General features: G+C 34.5%; 1 long non-coding RNA gene across 1 annotated transcript in view; it reads left to right on the forward strand.

Moving 5' to 3' along the window:
* The first annotated feature begins 375 nt into the window (after window positions 1–375).
* LOC149131281 (uncharacterized) overlaps window positions 376–14,098 on the forward strand; it is a 64,793-nt gene continuing 51,070 nt past the window's right edge. Inside the window, exon 1 of the long non-coding RNA XR_016238049.1 lies at window positions 376–1,898. This is a non-coding gene — a long non-coding RNA (uncharacterized LOC149131281). The remainder of the gene's footprint in view (window positions 1,899–14,098) is intronic.

Below are 14,098 nucleotides of genomic sequence, written 5' to 3' on the forward strand. Positions count from 1 at the left end.
GGTGTATATAATTAGATTACCTACACGAACGAAATATATTTTTCTTACTGAGAAAGATACAAAGTATTGTCAGAAACGCACGCAGACCTGGGCGAAAGTTATAACTAATTTCGTAGTAAGATTTGGATTTTGTAATTTGCTCGGATATACTAATATGATTATATTATGTTAAACCTAACTTGAATAGATCACCTCACTATGATTCCAAAATACATTGTACTACATTTCAGAAGTGGCGCGGTAACTAACTAACAATCTCTCTCTCTCTCTCTCTCTCTCTCTCTCTCTCTCTCTCTCTCTCTCTCGTCCATTTACTATCTCTCTTTCTCTTCCATCTTACCTGCTGGGATGTATTAGCTATACAAAAGGGAAAAGTCAGGATTGCTAGGGGCATCGAAAGCGTCACATTTTCACGAACAGATCTCCTTTGGTGCCTCTATGTGAAAAAAAAAATGCTTCCACGACAATTCCATTTAATAAATATCGGAAATATACCTTAATGCAGTTAAACTCTAACGTCTTAGTAAAATAGAACAGTTAAACGTATGTTGAACCTTTAAACGTTTCTCATTATATATCTTATTCATTGCAAATGACCTAAAGCTAAATGATAATAATGAACGACATAACATTATTTTAATGACAGTGAAATAACTGAAGCAGCTGCTAAGCTATAGAAACACAAAAACATTCATTGGCTTCATAATGGTGAGTCTTGGAAGAATTGATTAGAATCGGTATATGTCACAAGCTTAAAGTTGTACACTTCTTGATACAGAAGATGCAAATATTCGACATTTAAGAATGGATAAGAGCCGAATACATTAGTCATTCGCCTCTATATGTTTTCAGATTGATCCTACTGTGCTGTAACTTAATATGGTGTCTTTTATAACAACCTGGTTTCGAATATTAAGCTTTCAGAATCAAAACTAATCGAGGGATGCATTTTGTAAGTTTGTTGGGTGGTTGACGCAACTAGTTCACTGGTTTATTTTTAAGGTTTAAACTGGAAGAGACTAGATTAGTCCATGACATTTTTTTTTATTCAGGGTCTTCTTCATGGATAAAATGAGAAGAAAGACATGGTTCACAAACCCTGTTGCAGAGAGACCTCGATTAAAGATATTCAATGGTAAGGTACTGATGTAACTGAGTACCAGATTAAATTTTTAACACACGAGAGCGAAACGAGGCGGTACAATTAAAAAAAATATCTGTCGATTACTTCGCTTGAACTCTGCGTTGAAATGGTGTTTATTTCAAGAACACTGAAAATAAACTAAGTTAACTCCTACGGGCTTTGAACTCAAGGGTAAACATCCGCATCATATACAGCATTGTTTTTCATATGCACTGATGTCTTATTTCGATATTCATTTTAACACTGCACCAAGTTTTTCTTCGGGTTCTGTTAGTGTAGTTAGTGTAGTTAATTATTATGCAAACATTAATGCCGGGATAAGCCTCAGCGAATAACTCACATACTTCCTTTCGTTCCAGCAGTCAAGAAATAAGCGCCTCATTATCAACGTTAAAACACTCTACAACTGAGATATTGAAATAACAATTTCAAACTACAAGTCCCTATATAATTGTCTTGTGTGCCGAAAATTATAAATAGTAACGACACATCGTTTCTTACTCTTGTCACCAAGATAAACAAGGAACTTGCAAGGAGCGAGCCTCTGAGCGGACGTTCAATAATTATCACAAAATTCTCTCAAACAAAACAAAAAAAAAAAATACAATACTTTTTAATGAATGTGGAATATTTCACTTGTAAATTGCTAGATCGATCCTATCTGAAATAAGGCGACGGCAGTCAACGTTGAAATGTTTTGGGGCATAGGTTTACTCGGCCAGAGTTTCAAGTATATGACGGGAAGAAAGACAAGGTATTTAGTGTTTTCTATTTTTTTTCTTTTATTTAAACGAATACACGGGTCTGACCCAAACTTATTAGATGAAGGTTACGCAGACTCGCAAATTAGCGGATATTGTGTTCTTTTGCATCTTCCTCAAAGTTCACCACCATCAGGCAAGGACTCCAAAATAATTTGTGCGTCAGCAAAAAACAGATCGTGTAACATACTTCTAATATCGGAAAGAACAGCAAAAAGAATTTTTTAAATGTTTATAGGAAATTAGAAATATTCGAACAATATTTGGACATTCTAAACTAATAAATATATTACGGAAGAGTTTGTTTGGGAAAGGAGAATGAGAAAAAAAGAAAGGCTATTTTTTTATTTCTCTCGATAGCATTCAACGAAGGAATGTTTGTATCAACATTAAATTCAGTGCTGCAGTATGGACATATCTTATCAACAACGCACTCCTTTTTACAAGTACATAGGTATGTACACAGGTACAGATGTATAACTACATATATACATATATACATATATATATATAAAGTTAAAAACAGGCACAAATGTATATGTAATTAAATATGAAATAAGGAAATATCTTGATTTTTTTCAGTCTCTCTGTAAGCTTGTGTGTATGGGAATATTCATGTATGCGGATTTATGTATATAGTTATGAATACAGGTGTAAATAAGAATGTATTTATCAAACTTATACCTGTCTAGTTATATATATATCTCCCTCATTCTTTCCTTATTTCTCTCTCTTTCTCACCTTCTATATGGAGAGAGAAAGAGAAAAAGGTGAACAAGGAGAAAAACAGAAAGAGTGAGTGAGTGGGGAGAGAGTGAGCGAAAAATTATATATGTGTATATATATATATATATATATATATATATATATATATATATATATATAATTTTATACAGTAAAACCAAATTGGATTAAATTTTCTAACATATACACGAACACATTTCGAGGTTTAGTAATAATTATATGACAGTGTTTATGTTATGGGGATATTTTGGGTAAATGATTTTGGCTGCAGGGGTATACTCTAATGGTTGACTAATTAGCTGCGAAATTGAACAAAATGTTTTTCACTTGATAACCAATTGTGCAATATATATATATACACAAATGTCTATATGTGTATATGTCTATATATATATATATATATATATATATCATTTATATATAGAGATATGTGTATGTATGAATGTGTGTATATAACTATATATATACATACACACATACACACACGCGCACACACACACACACACACACACGTATATATATATATATATATATATATATATATATATATATATATATATACATATATATATATATATATAAGTATGCACACACACGCACCAATATAGAAATATATGGTTCTATATCGGTGCATATTACAAAAATATTTTCAAAAGACTTTCGAATGTTTACTACGGTGAATAAATCAATCAAAGTATTTTACAATATGTAGCTTTACTAAAATATTAATATCTTTATCATTGCTTCCGTTGGGTTTGAAACATATGCATGAATTTTGTTATCTAACCAAAAAATTGAGACCCATAATATCCCATACCATTTCAGTTCAGTTTGTAATTTGTCAATAAGTTAATGTGGTGATGCGAAGGAGCCGACAAAATTCTTAACACCCGGTTAAAACGCTTACCAGTGTTCAGTTCGCTTTTATCTTCTTTAGAGTTCAACTTCCGCCGAGGTTCAATTTCCTTTTCATGCTTTCAATGTCGATAAAATATGTACTAGTTTAACTCTGGCCTCGATGTAATTAACTTACCTCTTCTGGCGAAGATTTTGGCCTCGTGTCGAATAAAATTTAAAGTGACTATTTTCATGGGGAACATTACTTCTATTTCTAAGAGGAGGCGAACGGATAACATCATTAAAAGATTGTGTATGTTTTTTTTGTTTGTTCCTTCTCGAGCCATGTCTGGCTCATGAGGCGGGGTTTCCCAGTTTCATTGGCGTATAGGTTCCCCACCTGGACGGGACGCCGGTCCATCGCAAGTGAGCTGCTAGATGCAAGAAGAAAGTTGTGGCAAAAGAGTGAGCAGAGGTTCGCCAATACCTTCTGCTGGAGCCGTGTGGAGCTTAAGTGTTTACCTCATAAGCACACACATCATCCGGCCTGAGATTCGAACTCGTGATTCCTCCATCACAAGTCCGCTGTTCTAACCATGTGCATCCAGACTGTGTATAATCCCTGCGAAAACAAGTAACGAAGTGGTTAGTGTGTCGCACACCTAATCGCAAGACCCTAGTTTCAAATTCCAGAATGGCGGTGCGATGTTTTCTTGAAAAAAGCATTTAATTTCTCTAACTACGTATAACTATATATATATATATATATATATATATATATATATATATATATATATATATATATATACTACGAAACCATGTATATAACAAGGGAAGAAATTATATATATATATATGTATAAAACCACCGTGCTCAAGTAATTACTCATTTGTCTAATGAACTTCAATGCTTACCTGCGTTCATTTGGTTTTTCTTACCTGTACTTTTTACTTCTCCATGTACTTTTATCCTTATGTTTCCTCACATTCTTCTACCATTTTTTTAGTACCAATTTCTCTTCTCTTTTCCTTCTCTCTTCCCTCTAATTTTACTCTTTCCTCTATTAGATTCCACTTATGTACATTATGTTTTCCAATCCTTTTTTTCTATCTTCATTGATTCCTAATATTTATATATATATATTTTCCTTATTTTTGTTTTTGTTTTCCAGTTCTCTGATTTCTTTGACGTTAATTCTATTTTATTTCTCTGTCCATTTCCCCTCCTCAAAAAAAAAAAAAAAAAATATTTTAACTGCATTTTCCAATATATTTTTTCTGTTACTTTCGTTATTTTTCTGACTTTTCTTAGTCTACCGTTTTAGTTTGCTACCGTATTTTCTTGTCGTCTCTCTTTCCCCACCTCTCTCTCTCTCCACCTCTCTCTCTCTCTTTCTCCCCACCTCTCTCTCTCTCCACCTCTCTCTCTCTCTCTTTCTCCCCACCTCTCTCTTTCCCCACCTCTCTCGCTCTCTCCACCTCTCTCTCTTACTCACTCACTCTCACTCTTTCACTCCCTCTGCACCTCTATCTCTCTGTGCCCATCTCTCTTTTTCTCCTCCTATCCTCCTTCACTCACTCACTCACCCATTCTCACTCTTTCACTCCCTGCTCATCTTTATCTGTGTGCCCATCATTCTTTTCTACCCCCACTGCTCGCTCTCTGTCTCACTCTCGAATTTTCCAATTTTTCTAAATTCTATCTCGGTTCTCGTATCCTTATTTTTTTATTTTGTTACCGCTTCTTCCATTCAATATCCTAATATTTTTATACTATAAAATTTAAAAGGTTCCATAAATTTTCTTACGTGTTCTACCTTAATTTGTTTATAGTTTTAGAGATTTTCTATTAAATCAGCCAAGGCTTTTTAATGACTTCTCGGGTTAGATATCGGGTTAGATATCTTATCCTTCCATGCATCTATGCATTCGTGCATCTCTCTATCTGTCTATTTATATATCTACCTGTCTATTTATATATCTACCTGTCTCTCTGTCATTCTATCTACCTACCTACCTACCTACCTATTTATCAATCAGTCAATCTATCTATCAATCGTTTCATCTCTTCGTTTCCTTCGCACACGCGCGCGCACACACACACACACACGCACACGCACACACATACACATTCTTTATTCTTTTATTCACTTATCTTTTTCAGTCATTTGATTGCGGCCATGCTGGAGTACCGCATATAGTCGAGGAAATCGACCCCCGGGCTTATCATTTGTAAGCCTAGTACTTATCCTCTCGTTGTCTTTTGCTGAATCGCCAAGTTACAAGGACGTAAACACACAAGCATCGGTTGTCAAGCGATGTCGGGAGAAACACAAGCATATACAAACATACATATATACATACGACAGGCTTCTTTCAATTTCCCTCTACCAAATTCACCCACAAGTCTTTGGTCGGCCCGAGGCTATAGTAGACACACAAGGTGACACGCAGTGGGACTGAACCCGGAACCATGTAGTTGGTAAGCAAGCTGCTTGCCACAAAGCTATTCCTATACGCATATATTCATAAACAAGTATGTGTGTGTGTGCGTGTGAATCTCTCTTGAGTCGCCGGAAGCGATAATTTACAGGACTCAATACAAATGCAAAGTGCTCTTTAATATAACAGGTGTTCCCGCGTTTCAGTGTTCAGACTTACACGTTTTTGATCTTAGGACTTACTATAACAAACTCACATAATATACAGACGCAGTAGATTGTGTACAGTGCTAGGCACTGCACTTATGTTACCTTTAATAGTTTCAATCGCAAATAATATATTAAAGCAAATCAAAAATTGCCGGCGACCAAGAAATAAAGAAAGCTGCGATGACTTGTTCCGTGTCAAGTAATAAAAATAAAACTATTGTAGAATAAATATAACTATAATAATTAATAATAATTTTAATAGAGGCATGTCAAGTAATTGCTGACCTTCATGGCAATTTAAGTCTAATAATAATAATATAATAATAATAATAATAATAATAATGATGATTATGATGGGCTGGTGGTGATACTGGTAGCGGTGGATTCGGCGGTGACGATGGCGGTGGTAATATATTTATTTTCAGTGGAATCCCCTCACAAAGAGAATGGTTGTCATCGCTATTATTTCATTTTGTATTATCACCTCACCTCTGACTTCTTGTGTTAAAAGCAAACCGTTTGTTGATATCACTGACGTGAGATGGTCATAAACCATATTTTATATGGCAATAACTAGAATCGTTTTGCGAAAGTTGATCATTCATATTGGACAATTTATTGCAAAGACTTCGATGCTTTCTGAAGGAGAAGATATCTCATCAAGAGAAGTAGTACATCATTAGATAACGATATTGAAATTGAGGAAGCAGAATATATTTCAATGTGAAAATATCTCGATATCTGAGAATAAAGGAAAAAAGACAGGGTTAAACAAGATATACTCGAATAAATGAGGAAAATATGAGAAAAGGATAAAGAGTATTACTGGAGAAGTAGATCAGTGATGAAGACAAAGAAGATGGTATTATAGCAATAAATTACGAGACATAAATATAGCGGTTGAAAGTCAGTAGTAAACTAGATTGCTTATAATACTGTCTGTGTGATCAAGCTCTATATGAGACTATATAGTTCAAGGTTCAATTTCCACCTCACGGACGTACGCCTCCAGATATTCAGTCTTCTGCATTACTAACACCTTTTCACGATCAACCTCACCCACTCATACATAAACGCTCCCATATTAATTTATCCACCACCATCCTCGCATATACGTACACCATTCCAATACTAATTCATTTTGAGGCATATATTCACCTTATATTCTGTTCACTGTAATCCATTCCAAACACGGGCCTACGTTTGATCCGTTATAATTCTATATTCTTAAATACATTTTATTCTTAGTAAAATTCATTTCCGCTTTCGTCTATTTATACTATTTATATCTATTTTCGCAAATGATAAACTGTCGGAAACATTGAAATAATTTTTTCCTTTTACAACCAAATAAGAATGTGTACATGTCTACAGCGATTTTCTCTTCACGCACACACGCATATATATATGTGTGTGGGTGTGTTATTATAAGTCCAAGGATCGAAGTGTAAGAAGATACCCATCTTCAAGCAGTCCGTGGTAGGTATGAAAACGGCGTTGAAGAACATTTATGTATTCAAGGTATCTTCGAGTGGCCTGATGATTAGGTAGCTGTGTGCCCCTCGTTGAGTAACTGTTACATCAGAGGATCTGTAAATTAAGAAACGTATGCAGGCTGGATTTTCCCTCCTTCACACTCTCAATTTGGAATTTTCATATATATATATATATATATATATATATATATATATATATATAGGCGCAGAAGTGACTGTGTGGTAAGTACCTTGCTTACCAACCACATGGTTCCGAGTTCAGTCCCTCTGCGTGGCACGTTGGGCAAGTGTCTTCTACTATAACCTCGGGCTAACCAAAGCCTTGTGAATGGATTTGGTAGGCGGAAACTGAAAGAATATATGTATATATATATGTATGTATATATGTGTGTGTTTGCATATGTTTGCGTGTCTGTGTTTAGCCCCCCACCCAATATCGCCTGATAAACGATGCTGGTGTGTTTACGTCCCCTAGGCAAAACAGACGGATAGAGTAAAGTACTTACCAATAAGGCTTACCAAGAAGGATTTGCTCGACCAAAACTAGCGCTCCAGCAAGGCCGCTGTCAAATGTCTGAAAGAATTAAAAGTATAAAAGAATATACATCTATTTACACATATATACATCTGAGTATGATTTACGCGACGGAAGTCGTTATCCCAAAGTAATACTCAACGACTAATATGACTTGCTGGGGGCTACGACCAACGTCTTACATACATAAGAATAGAGACTGCATTGCGGCTAAACAAAGCAAACATGTAAATAAATATACACATATGTAATTTGTTCAATAATTTTACATCGGTGTACACCCGAGAGTGTTTACATGTTGACAATCTGTGTGTGTGTGCTAATACACATATGCGTATACTTTTTGCAGATGTCTGCGATTGTGTATGTATATATTTTCGCTATAGAATGAGGGATTACCATTTTAAGAGAAGTGGTTTCTGAAGCGTGAAATGATACGGCAATATCAAAGAGCATTCTTTCTAATATAAAGTCCGTTGTCGAATTTTAATTGTTAATGCAGAATATACAGGGAAATGATTGCAAAAACAGCTCTGTCTACCCCATTGTTGTTTTAAGATGAACCAGGTGGCAACGTTTTATAAATAGGCAATAATATAAACATACACCCGATAATGCTTCTCTAAGTTACAGAGGGGATCCTATATCGTGAAGTGGCTTAGAATATGAATTACATATGATAAAAAGAAAAGAGAATTAGGTGAAACGCGTGGCGCGTTGTCTCATTTCTCTACCGATGAAAATTATTATGTTTTAGCAATTAAAATGATGATGTTTCACTTGTGTTGCATATGTGAATATAATATAGTTATTTAATACATATTTCATGTATCTATCTAATATATCTATCTATCTAATATATCTATCTATCTATCTAATATATCTATCTATCTATCTGCATGTAAAATGTAAGGTATCTGAATCATACGAGAATAATAAATGACAAAAGTGCGCTAATTCGCGATACATATTTACATAGGTACATACTCACACACACACACCTATTTCTATTTATATATATATATACGCGCGTTCATATGTGTGTACGTATATATCTTTATATGTACATACATACATATATACATACATATATATATATATATATATATAAATAAATAAACATGTTTTATCTTTTTTAGTAATCGTTTCTGTCATTAGTGTGCGGCACGGTTGTATTGGGGAACCGCCTTAAAGTAATTCTAGTCAACTGAATCGACCCCGGTACTCTATATTTTTTTGTTAAAGTCTGGTGCGCATTCTGTCGGTCTCGGGGGCCGACTCGCTAAGTTACGTCAGCGTAAATATACCAATACCGCTTGACAAAATGGGCGCGGGCAAACACAGGCACAGAGACACACACATGCACACAGATACAAATATGTATGTGTGTGTGTGTGTATTTGTGTGTGAGAGTGTGCGGGTGGGTGTACGTGGGTGGGTACGTGCACACACGCACACACACACACACACACACACACACACACACACGCACGCATCTGTATGCGATGAAAGAGGGACTGCAATGTAAAACTTTTAGTTTACATTAAAATAGCAATTAGGAGCAATGATGATGAAAATAATCCTTAAACAATTAACACGCTTGAAGAGACATAAATGTGGAATGACCATGACTGCAGTAATTATCTTTAAAGTGTATTTCTCTCTATAGAAATGTGTATAGAATTGCCCCGGTGCGTACCGATTCAATATAATTCTCTCCATGTACATAATTCGGCATGCATTTTCCACACGGCCTAAAGCTCTAAAGTCCTCGCAGCCAACGTATTGCTATTTTAGTGGAGGAGTAAATTAAATATAAATACACACAGCTACATTTTAATTATCGCTGCCTAGAGTCTCTTAAATGCATTATTTCCAACATGACAGAATTTTTCAAACACTTGTAAATTTATTACTCACTTTTTTCTCTTATTGTAGGTTATGAAAGATAGATTTTTAATAACTCTTATTTAAAAGGAAAAAAAGAAAAAAAAAAACACCTGTACTACTTTCTGGTGATATGTTTTATATCCTAGCTTGTGGTTTCACATTATATTGGAGAATATCTCATGGGACACAGTTAATGCATCTACAGTAATTGCTAATATATTGTTTCCATAAAAATGTTTATTAAATATATATATTTTTTTGTCAAGCGCACATTATCTAACATAGGACATAATGCTTTGAGTAAATTGAACGGGCATCTCTCTCTCTCTCTTCTATCTCTCTCTCTCTCTCTCTTCTATCTCTCTCTCTCTTTCTGTATATATATATATATATATATATATATATACACATAAATATAATCATGCGCCCACGTACGTGTGTGTCTGTGTTTGTGTGCGCGCTTTTGTTTGTGTGTGTTTATATGTGGTGTGTGTGTGTTTGTGTGTGTTTAATTCATCTCCACACTATAATATAAACCATCTTTAATATAATAGAACACTTATCTAAGCAAGTTTTATGTGTGTTCTTAATTATGTAACAAACATTATTCCAGCTATGAAACCTATGTAGTCTTTGTTTACCCTTTCCATTGCTTACATTCTCGGACTTTTATTCGCATTTTAACAACTTTAATTTGCAAAAGCGCAATTTTCACTGAACAGCCTGCTCCTGAAATTAACGTGCAAGTGGCTGAGTACTCCACAGACACGTGTACCCTTAACGTAGTTCTCGGGGATATTCAGCGTGACACAGTGTGACAAGGCTGACCCTTTGAATTACAGGCACAACAGAAACAGGAAGTAAAAGTGAGAGAAAGTTGTGGTGGAAGAGTACAGCAGGGTTCGCCACCATCCCCTGCCGGAGCCTCGTGGAGCTTTAGGTATTTTCGCTCAATAAACACTCACAACGCCCAGTCTGGGAATCGAAATCGTGATCCTATGATCGTGAGTCCGCTGTCCTAACCACTGGGCCATTGCGCCTCCACTAACGTGTACATTCTGCATCAAAAGCCAATATGAGAGTTTCTCTCGTGGTAACTACCGCAGTAGAACTTCTTCTAACTGAATATCCACAGTTAAGTGGGGCTAAATATTCCCTCTCAGTATATATTTATGTATGTACTCAGGTTTCTATTATGTTACATTCTCTGGAATTGATTTCACTACATACTGGACTTGCCTAAGACGATAGTAGAAAGAAAAAGAATTTGACCAATGTATTTCACTTTTGGATCGAAGACAGCGCCGCACGTAGTTGTAAAACGAATTTCTTATCGCAACCTTGCTGTCTATATCGAAATGTACTCCATCTGATTAATATGCATTCTAATCACTAAATACACATTCGGCAGCATAACTGGCTTGTTATCTTGCAACTGGCATCTGAAATAAATTCAATCTGTCAGTAAATCTCTTATTTCACGCACACAAGTGTTTAATTTAGTAACCTTACATTATGAGTAGTTAGCTATTAATTAAACACGTTGCAGACACTCTACAGGTCGCCGAAAATCCTTAAAAGAATGCAAATTGGTTTATTTGTTTTATCTTTAGCTTTTTTCTCAAAAGACACATTCTCCAAGTCATTCATCAATTATCGATAAATAATATTTTCTTTGTCTCTCACTAATCTTTTCTTTCTGTCTAATTCTTTCTCTCTTTGTCTGTCTGTGTGTCCCTGTCTCTCGCTCACAATCTCTCCCTTTCTCTCTCTCTCTGTATGTATATATATATATATATATGTATATATATATATATATATATATATATATATATTTTTTTTTTTTTTTTTCATGTATGTATGTGCATATACCCGTTGGTGCTTCTGGAGTCATTAATCATATTTTCTGAGATATTACTACTGAAATATTATATAGATGACATCGCAAACAAATTTGATATGTCACTAAATTAACTTCCCTTACTCCAATAAGTGTTGATGTCGAGTGTTAACATAGCAACATGCTATCTAATATTTAATTCAATACTAACACAATGCTGTCAGCCAATAAATTTCAATTTATTTAAATAGCGCAAATAATGAAGCAAGCAAAACATAATCAACAAAAGAGTGCGTTAGTGTTTAATTCTGGTCTAGGAAGTTAGGGGAAATAACTCTTGAACGAATTGATATTGAAGCCAGAATTTTGCAGATGTTTTTTTTTTTTCATTTTTTTTCTTTTCTCTTTTGAGAAATCGGAAAATTCTTTGAAAGTTCTTCATCTGTCCAAGCTGTTGTTTAGCATTGTAAGCCAGCAATAGACATTTCATTTAACATATTAGGAAATGATATTTGGATTAATTAGTTAAATCATTAAATGTAATTTTATCTACGTAATTGCTCTAACTATCATGTTAATGGCATTCATAGACGTATTTGATATAATTTAGTAAATTACATTATTGCATCTAAACAATTGTGGAATTCTTATACCAGCTTAATAATATAAACACCAACGTTCGGCAAGTTGCAGAGATGTTGGATTTGTCTGATGAGTTTTAAGAATGTGTTCAGCATCGTTTTCCCTAATAATGGCGTAACAAATACTACAGATTATTAAGATCCACACAAGGTCACAGATCGCATTTCAGGCTCTGGGGATTGGATCAAAACTCAGTACATGACTGGAACGTTGTTTCATTAACCATTCAAGTATTAATGGTAATGTCGTGCAGGGCAGGTCTCGACCACAGAATTTTAATGTGTGCAGCTGAATAGTGGTTTCAAATTTTGGCACAAGGCCAGCAATTGTTTTGGGGGTGTGGTGGGGTGAATAAATCATTTACGTCGAACCCAGTAATCAACTGCTACTCAATTTATCGATCCTGAAAGAATGAAATACAAAGACGACCACGTCGTAATTTTAACGGAGAATGTAAAGACGGACGAAATGCTGCTAAGTATTTTGTCCGGCGTGCTAACGATTCTGTCATCTCTCTCCCTTTGCAGCTAGCTATTGCAAAATATTTTGTCCTCTGCTCTGACAATCAATACTAACAAATCACTGGCCTTAAAATGGTAAGAAATACTTCTTACCAATACACGTTGCTTTTTTTTGGGGGGGGAGGGATTATACAGTATATTCTTGAATATGATTAACATTGAAATAATTTAATATAAATCCAAGATTTCAGACAAGTATGTGCGCGGGCGGGCGTGTATATATATATATATATATATATATATATATATATATATATATATATATCTGTGTGTGTGTATGTATATATATCTGTGTGTGCATTTATAAGAATGCAGATACTCACACACGTATACACTTGAATCACTCAAGCGTATGCGTAACATATGCTCCCTCTTGCACAAATCTATGTATGCGTGTATATATTTAAGTATGCAGGCGACTCGCTTTCGAAGGAAATGGTATCTATCGTATTTATAAATAAGTGTATGCATTATACACGTTTGCCGCCGAGGAGTTTATTATTTTTTTTATCTAGCGTAAGTAAAATTTAATTAACAAAACATATATGTCGTTTTTGAAAGTAAATTTTCTGATAATTCTCACATACCTATTGATTATATATAATACTAAGATGATAGCTTACCACGAGAATTTACAAATATTGGTAAATTTCGAAAATATATATTTAATAAATTGCCTAAAATTTGACAGATCCTTTACGAGGAATTTACATTAAATGGCTAATTTCTTGACAGCAATAACGAATTTTTACACATACCTGCTGTGCCTTGTATAATATATATCAGTATATAAAGATCAATATGATTTTAATGAATGTATCAGTTTCGAATTTTCTTTGATAATATAAGTAAACACATTTCTCAACAAACGAGTTTATTAAATTTTGTTGAAATTAAAGTAATAAATTTAATTATATGTATTTGTATTCTAAATAGCATAATAATCAAATTTCGACATGATACACAAGATTTAACGTATTCAAGAAGATCAAATTGCTGTAAACAAGGGGAAATGTACCACTGATTTTTGATGTATAC

Source organism: Octopus bimaculoides, chromosome 23 (assembly GCF_046866305.1).
Source record: "Octopus bimaculoides isolate indiv1 chromosome 23, ASM4686630v1, whole genome shotgun sequence".
Classification (NCBI taxonomy): Eukaryota; Metazoa; Mollusca; class Cephalopoda; order Octopoda; family Octopodidae; genus Octopus; species Octopus bimaculoides.